Raw genomic sequence first — 8222 nt, 5'->3', positions numbered from 1 at the left:
CTGCCATTGTGACTTGGAAGTGTAGCAATATTCAAAACTCTTCAATTTCTCTGGTCTTGTTGACCTATTTTCTGCCTTGTTGCTGAGGAGGCTCAATTTGGGTCTCTGGTCTACAATATAACTCTCTAAATAGAAGAAAAAGAATCAAGTGAAATGAAGTTGCTGATCAGAGCACAATTTGCGCCAACATTTTTGCCTACCCCCATGCCCTGCCACCATACCGATTTTAATTGTAATATTGGGACAATTTTATTTTCTCCTTTCTATTAATTTGTACGTTTCTCATTTTGTGACTTGGTAGAAAGCTTTTTATTTATATTTTTATATATATATACATACATACATACATGCATACATAAAGCTGTGGAAAAAATTAAGAGGCCACTGCAAATGTTTCTTAAATCAGCATCTCTACATGTATGACTTCCATTCCAGTGTCTGTTGAATTCCAACACAGGCACACCTCATTCTACTGAATTAGGTACTGATTCGGTGATCACATGAACCAAATCTTATTTAATGAGGAAAAGTATAAAAACCACTGCTGTGGTCATCACTATCCTCTTGCAATAGGACCAGCTGGATGGCAAAAACAGTGCTAATAGTACCTCAAAAGTAATATTAATAAAAAAATAACTATTGACCATGCCAAAAGAGTTGAAAAGGAAAGTTTTGAGTGAGGAAAAGAAGGGTTCAATTCTGGCTTTACTGGCAGAGGGATACAGTGAGTGTCAGGTTGCTTCCATCCTTAAAATGTCAAAGACGGCGGTTCATAAGAACAAGGTCAAACAGCAGACCTGAACCCCATTGAAAACTTCTGGAATGTGATCAAGAGGAAGATGGATGGTCACAAGCCATCAAACAAAGCCGAGCTGCTTGAATTTTTGCGCCAGGAGTGGCATAAAGTCACCCAACATCAATGTGAAAGACTGGTGGAGAGCATGCCAAGACGCATGAAAGCTGTGATTGAAAATCAGGGTTTCCACCAAATATTGATTTGTGAACTCTCCCTAAGTTAAAACATTAGTATTGTGTTGTTTAAAAATGAACATGAACTTATTTTCTTTGCATTATTCGAGGTCTGACAACACTGCATCTTTTTTGTTATTTTGACCAGTTGTCATTTTCTGCAAATAAATGCTCTAAATGACAATATCTTTATTTGGAATTTGGGAGAAATATTGTCAGTAGTTTATAGAATAAAACAAAAATGTTATTTTTACCCTAAACACATACCTATAAATAGTAAAACCAGAGAAACTGATAATTTTGCAGTGGTCTCTTACTTTTTTCCAGAGCTGTATGTATATATTGAAGTTATCATTTGATCCAAATGTGACTGACATTCGAAATGTCCCCTGTACCCAAAAAAGGTCACTGTATTTTACAGTAGATTATGCAGTCAGAAACCAAAACCCCTTTCTATGTTAATTTTGCTTTGAGTAACCAAAGGTATAGTTTTAGAGATGATGGTGATAGGGGTTTGTGCGTACTGTAAGTGGTCTGCCCAGAAGAGGCCAACATGGCAATACAGGAAGTTTGTTAGACTATGTAGCTGCTAATTTAGATGGAACTCAACATGTCAGCTGTGTGTTCTCCCAAATGTCTAAATTAGTCTTTATAAGCCCAGGTTTGAGCAAAGCGGTACACTGGTTTGTATGCGAAAGGGTCACTAAGAAGAAAAATTACTTTCTCATAATGGGCCAGTAGTTATTTTTGCTTATATTTTTGTATTTCATTTTTCACCTTTTCAGTTTTAGATATTTTGTCTTGCTGTTGCAATCAAGCCTTAAACTTGTACTTTTAAGCAAATCACCTGAAAAGTGGACTCTATTCAGTCTTTGCATGTTTCTCTTCATTGTATTGCATTTACTGAGCCAGTGTACAGTATGCGCCCACGTTGACAAAAAATCCTAGCAAAGACCATGTTTTAAACTGGACATAGTGCTATTTGAAGTGATGTACTAACCCATGTAAAATGCAGGGGATTTGCAGGTTTTTAGACTAAGTACGGACAAGGGAACCACATTAGGGTCTTTCTATAAATAATGGGGCCAATGTGTGACATTGGGATCAACATAAATGGTTTGAAATAAAAATAAAAAGGCTTTTCATGCAGTTCCACGTGTACTTAGAGGAATAAAAGTTAATATACAACAACATAGGCCTAGGACTATACATCCTTTAAGCCGGGTTCATACAGACATTGGCAAATCAAATTCAAGGACTTTCAGGGACTTTATCAAGCCCTTAATTGTAATTTTCAAAGACCTTGATGTTATACAATTGTATAATTTATATACAGTGCCTTCAGAAAGTATTCAAACCCCTTGACTTATTCCACATTGTGTTACAGCCTGAATTAAACATGGATTAAATAGATTTTTCTTTCTCACCCTACACACACAATACCCCTTAATGACAAAGTGAAAACATGTTTGACATTTCTGCACATTTGATTGAAAATGAAATACAGAAATATCTAATTTACATAAGTATTCACACCCCTGAGTCAATACTTCGTAGAAGCACCTTTGGCAGTGATTACAGCTGTGAGTCTTTCTGGGTAAGTCTCTTAAGGGCTTTCCATACCTGGATTGTACAACATTTGTCCATTATTCTTTTAAAAATTCTTCAAGCTCTGTCAAATATGTTGTTGGTCATTGCTAGACAACCATTTTCAGGTCTTGTCAGATTTTCAAGTAGATTTAAATCAAACTGTAACTCGGCCACTCAGGAACATTCACTGTCTTCTTGGTAAGCAACTCCAGTGTAGATTTGGCCTTGTGTTTTAGGTTATTGTCCTGCTGAAAGGTGAATTCATCTCCCAGTGTCTGGTGGAAAGCAGACTGAACCAGGTTTTCCTCTAGGAATTTGCCTGTGCTTAGCTCTATTCCATTTCTTTTTTACCCTGAAAAACTCCCCAGTCCTTAATGATTACAAGCAATACCCATAACCTGATGCAGCCAACACTATGCTTGAAAATATGGAGAGTGGTACCCGAATGTGTTGTATTGGATTTGCTCCAAACATAACACTGTGTATTCAGGACAAAAAGTGAATTGCTTTGCCAAATATGTTGCAGTATTACTCTAGTGCCTTGTTGCAAACAGGATGCATGTTAGAATATTTGTATTCTGTACAGGCGTCCTTCTTTTCACTCTATCAATTGGGCTAGTATTGTGGAGTAACTACAATGTTGTTGATCCATCCTCCATTTTCTACCATCACAGTCATAAAACACAACTGTTTTAAAGTCATCATTGGCATCATGGTGAAAACCCTGAGTGGTTTCCTTCCTCTCTGGCAACTGAGTTAGGAAAGACGCCTTTATCTTTGTAGTGACTGGGTGTATTGATACACCATCCAAAGTGTAATTAATAACTTCACCATGCTCAAAGGGATATTCAATGTCTGCTTTTTATGTATTTGTTATCTACCAATATGTGCCCTTCTTTGTGAGGCATTGGAAAACCTCCCTGGTCTTTGTGGTTGAATCTGTTTGAGATTCACTGCTCTACTGAGGGACCTAAGAGATAATTGTATGTGTGGGGTACAGAGATGAGGTATCTTTCAAAAATGATGTTAAACACTATAATAGTCCATGCAACTTATTATGTGACTTGTTAAGCAAAAGTTTACTCCTGAACTGATTTAGGCTTGCTATAACAAAGGGGTTGAATACTTATTCTCAAGACATTTCAGCTTTTCATTTTTTATTAATTTGTAAACATTTAGAAAACATACAGTTGAAGTCGGAAGTTTACATACACCTTAGCCAAATACATTTAAACTCAGTTTTTCACAATTCCTGACATTTAATCCTAGTAAAAATTCCCTGTCTTAGGTCAGTTAGGATCACCACTTTATTTTAAGAATGTGAAATGTCAGAATAATAGTAGAGAGAATTATCTATTTCAGCTTTTATTTATTTCATCACATTCACAGTGGGTCAGAAGTTTGCATACACTCAATTAGTATTTGGTAGCATTGCCTTTAAATTGTTTAACTTGGGTCAAACGTTTCGGGTAGCCTTCCACAAGCTTCCCACAATAAATTGGGTGAATTTTGGCCCATTCCTCCTGACAGAGCTGGTGTAACTGAGTCAGGTTTGTAGGCTTCCTTGCTCGCACACGTTTTTTTCAGTTCTGCCCACACATTTTCTATAGGATTGAGGTCAGGGCTTTGTGATGGTCACTCCAATACCTTGACTTTGTTGTCCTTAAGCCATTTTGCCACAACTTTGTAAGTATGCTTGGGGTCATTGTCCATTTGGAAGACCCTTTGGCGACCAAGCTTTAACTTCCTGACTGATGTCTTGATGTTGCTTCAATATACCCACATAATTTTCCTTCCTCATGATGCCATCTATTTTGTGAAGTGCACCAGACCCTCCTGCAGAAAAGCACCCCAACAGCATGATGCTGCCACCCCCGTGCTTCATGGTTGGGATGGTGTTCTTCGGCTTGCAAGCAGCCCCCTTTTTCCTCCAAACATAACAATGGTCATTATGGCCAAACAGTTTTATTTTTGTTTCATCAGACCAGAGGACATTTCTCCAAAAAGTACGATCTTTGTCCCCATGTGCAGTTGCAAACCGTAGTCTGGCTTTTTTATGGCGGTTTTGGAGCAGTGGCTTCTTCCTTGCTGAGCAGCCTTTCAGGTTAAGTTGATATAGGACTCGTTTTACTGTGGATATAGATACTTTTGTACCTGTTTCCTCCAGCATCTTCACAAGGTCCTTTGCTGTTGTTCTGGGATTGATTTGCACTTTTCGCACCAAAGTACGTTCATCTCTAGGAGAGAGAACGCGTCTCCTTCCTGAGCGGTATGACGGCTGCGTGGTCCCATGGTGTTTATACTTGCATACTATTGTTTGTACAGATGAACGTGGTCCCTTCAGGCGTTTGGAAATTGCTCCCAAGAATGAACCAGACTTGTGGAGGTCCACAACTTTTTTTCTGAGGTCTTGGCTGATTTCTTTTGATTTTCCCATGATGTCAAGCAAAGAGGCACTGAGTTTGAAGGTAGGCCTTGAAATACATCCACAGGTACACCTCCAATTGACTCAAATTATGTCAATTAGCCTATCAGAAGCTTCTAAAGCCATGACATCATTTTGTGGAATTTTCCAAGCTGTTTAAAGGCACAGTCAACTTAGTGTATGTAAACTTCTGACCCACTGGAATTGTGATACAGTGAATTATAAGTGAAATAATCTGTCTGTAAACAATTGTTGGAAAAATGACTTGTGTCATGCACAAAGTAGATGTCCTAACCTACTTGCCAAAACTATAGTTTGTTAACAAGAAATTTGTGGAGTGGTTGGAAAACTAGTTTTAATGACTTCAACCTAGGTGTATGTAAACTTCTGACTTCAACTGTAATTCCACTTTGACATTATGGGGTATTGTATCTACATTTAATCCATTTTAAATGTAGATTAAAAAAAAGCCAAAAAAGCATGCATAAAATATGTGGCCTTGCCAATGCATTGATTTTCAAATTATTACAATCCTAGAATATGTGAGAATAATGAGGACATTGCCTAACTAAATAGATTGGATGCATGCATGGCAATTTTTCTGTAGCCTATGTTGACGACGCAGGCACACATAATACATTCATGAATAGCAACAGCATTAATCTCGAAATCGCTGTTTTTATAATGAGAAAGTGACCAAAAAACAGGTTACTTTCTTAATGGAAGGATTTGTACGGAAAGTTGAAGCCAACATTATATGTTGTTGTCCTCATAATAACCGCACGTGGTTTTACCGCATCTGAGTAGCACAACACCATTCAATTGAAGCTGGGGAAACCAATGAAAGTGGCCACAAATCTCACAAAAATGAAATACCGGATAATTATAAGGAAGCAGGAGAACTTATAAATTGGCTACAATAATTACAAGGTATTTTGAAGCACCAAATTGAGGAAATGTCTGATTTACGGTAGGCCTTTTTCAGTACTTGAATTTCTGAGCTCCAAATTGAAGTTCAAGTAGGCTACTTCAAGCCCTTGTATTGTTTAAAATTGCAGGTGTAACATGGAAAAAAAGTTATTTGTCATGTTATTTCATTACCAGATCATATTGTGAATAAGCACACTAGGCTGTTGTTTTTTTGTCATTATATCCAGAATCATTTACAGTGGGGAGAACAAGTATTTGATACACTGCCAATTTTGCAGGTTTTCCTACTTACAAAGCATGTAGAGGTCTGTAATTTTTATCATAGGTACACTTCAACTGCGAGAGACGGAATCTAAAACAAAAATCCAGAAAATCACATTGTATGATTTTTAAGTAATTAATTTGCATTTTATTGCATGACATAAGTATTTGATACATCAGAAAAACAGAACTTAATATTTGGTACAGAAACCTTTGTTTGCAATTACAGAGATCATACGTTTCCTATAGGTCTTGACCAGGTTTGCACACACTGCAGTAGGAATTTTGGCCCACTCCTCCATACAGACCTTCTCCAGATCCTTCAGGTTTCGGGGCTGTCGTTGGGCAATACGGACTTTCAGCTCCCTCCAAAGATTTTCTATTGGGTTCAGGTCTGGAAACTGGCTGGGCCACTCCAGGACCTTGAGATGCTTCTTACTTAGTTGCCCTGGCTGTGTGTTTCGGGTCGTTGTCTTGCTGGAAGACCCAGCCACGACTCATCTTCAATGCTCTTACTGAGGTGAGGAGGTTGTTGGCCAAGATCTCGTGATACATGGCCCCATCCATCCTCCCCTCAATACGGTGCAGTCGTCCTGTCCCCTTTGCAGAAAAGCATCCCCAAAGAATGATGTTTCCACCTTCATGCTTCACGGTTGGGATGGTGTTCTTGGGGTTGTACTCATCCTTCTTCTTCCTCCAAACACGGCGAGTGGAGTTTAGACCAAAAAGCTATATTTTTGTCTCATCAGACCACATGACCTTCTCCCATTCCTCCTCTGGATCATCCAGATGGTCATTGGCAAACTTCAGACGGGCCTGGACATGCGCTGGCTTGAGCAGGGGGACCTTGCGTTTTCTGCAGGATTTGAATCCATGATGGCGTAGTGTGTTACTAATGGTTTTCTTTGAGACTGTGGTCCCAGCTCTCTTCAGGTCATTGACCAGGTCCTGCCGTGTAGTTCTGGGCTGATCCCTCACCTTCCTCATGATCATTGATGCCCCACGAGGTGAGATCTTGCATGGAGCCCCAGACCGAGGGTGATTGACCGTCATCTTGAACTTCTTCCATTTTCTAATAATTGCGCCAACAGTTGTTGCCTTCTCACCAAGCTGCTTGCCTATTGTCATGTAGCCCATCCCAGCCTTGTGCAGGTCTACAATTTTATCCCTGATGTCCTTACACAGCTCTCTGGTCTTGGACATTGTGGAGAGGTTGGAGTCTGTTTGATTGAGTGTGTGGACAGGTGTCTTTTATACAGGTAACGAGTTCATACAGGTGCAGTTAATACAGGTATTGAGTGGAGAACAGGAGGGCTTCTTAAAGAAAAACTAACAGGTCTGTGAGAGCCGGAAATCTTACTGGTTGGTAGGTGATCAAATACTTATGTCATGCAATAAAATGCAAATTAATTACTTAAAAATCATACAATGTGATTTTCTGGATTTTTGTTTTAGATTCCGTCTCTCACAGTTGAAGTGTACCTATGATAAAAAGTACAGACCTCTACATGCTTTGTAAGTAGGAAAACCTGCAAAATTGGCAGTGTATCAAATACTTGTTCTCCCCACTGTATAGGAATAGCATTGGGTGTTGCGCAGTCTATCCTAGACAGTTGCACACAGTAGACTTGGTGTCCGATCAGAGGCACAAAAACATGAACACGTTACCTTGATGCTTTCTCTGTTAAATGATATGATCCAACATGAATCCAGATTCCAGGCACAACTGTCTTCGCCAGTGTAACAAATGAGACACCAAAATATTCTGGACATTCCTTGTGAACACCTTTTTTCCAGCGCTTGGGTTGTTGTTGCATTGCATGCCTATCACAAAATCTGTTCTCCACTTACATTTACATTACATTTATGTCATTTAGCAGATCGGTGCATTCACCTTATAGCCAGTGGGATAACCACTTTACAATATATATATTTTTTTGGGGGGGTAGAAGGATTACTTTATCCTATCCCAGGTATTCCATAAAGAGGTGGGGTTTCAAGTGTCTCCGGACAGTGGTGAGTGACTGTCATTCTGAAAATTCCTTCC

Source organism: Coregonus lavaretus (assembly GCF_964263955.1).
Source record: "Coregonus lavaretus genome assembly, chromosome: 17".
NCBI lineage: Eukaryota > Metazoa > Chordata > Actinopteri > Salmoniformes > Salmonidae > Coregonus > Coregonus lavaretus.
Note: the sequence above shows the minus strand (reverse complement) of the source record.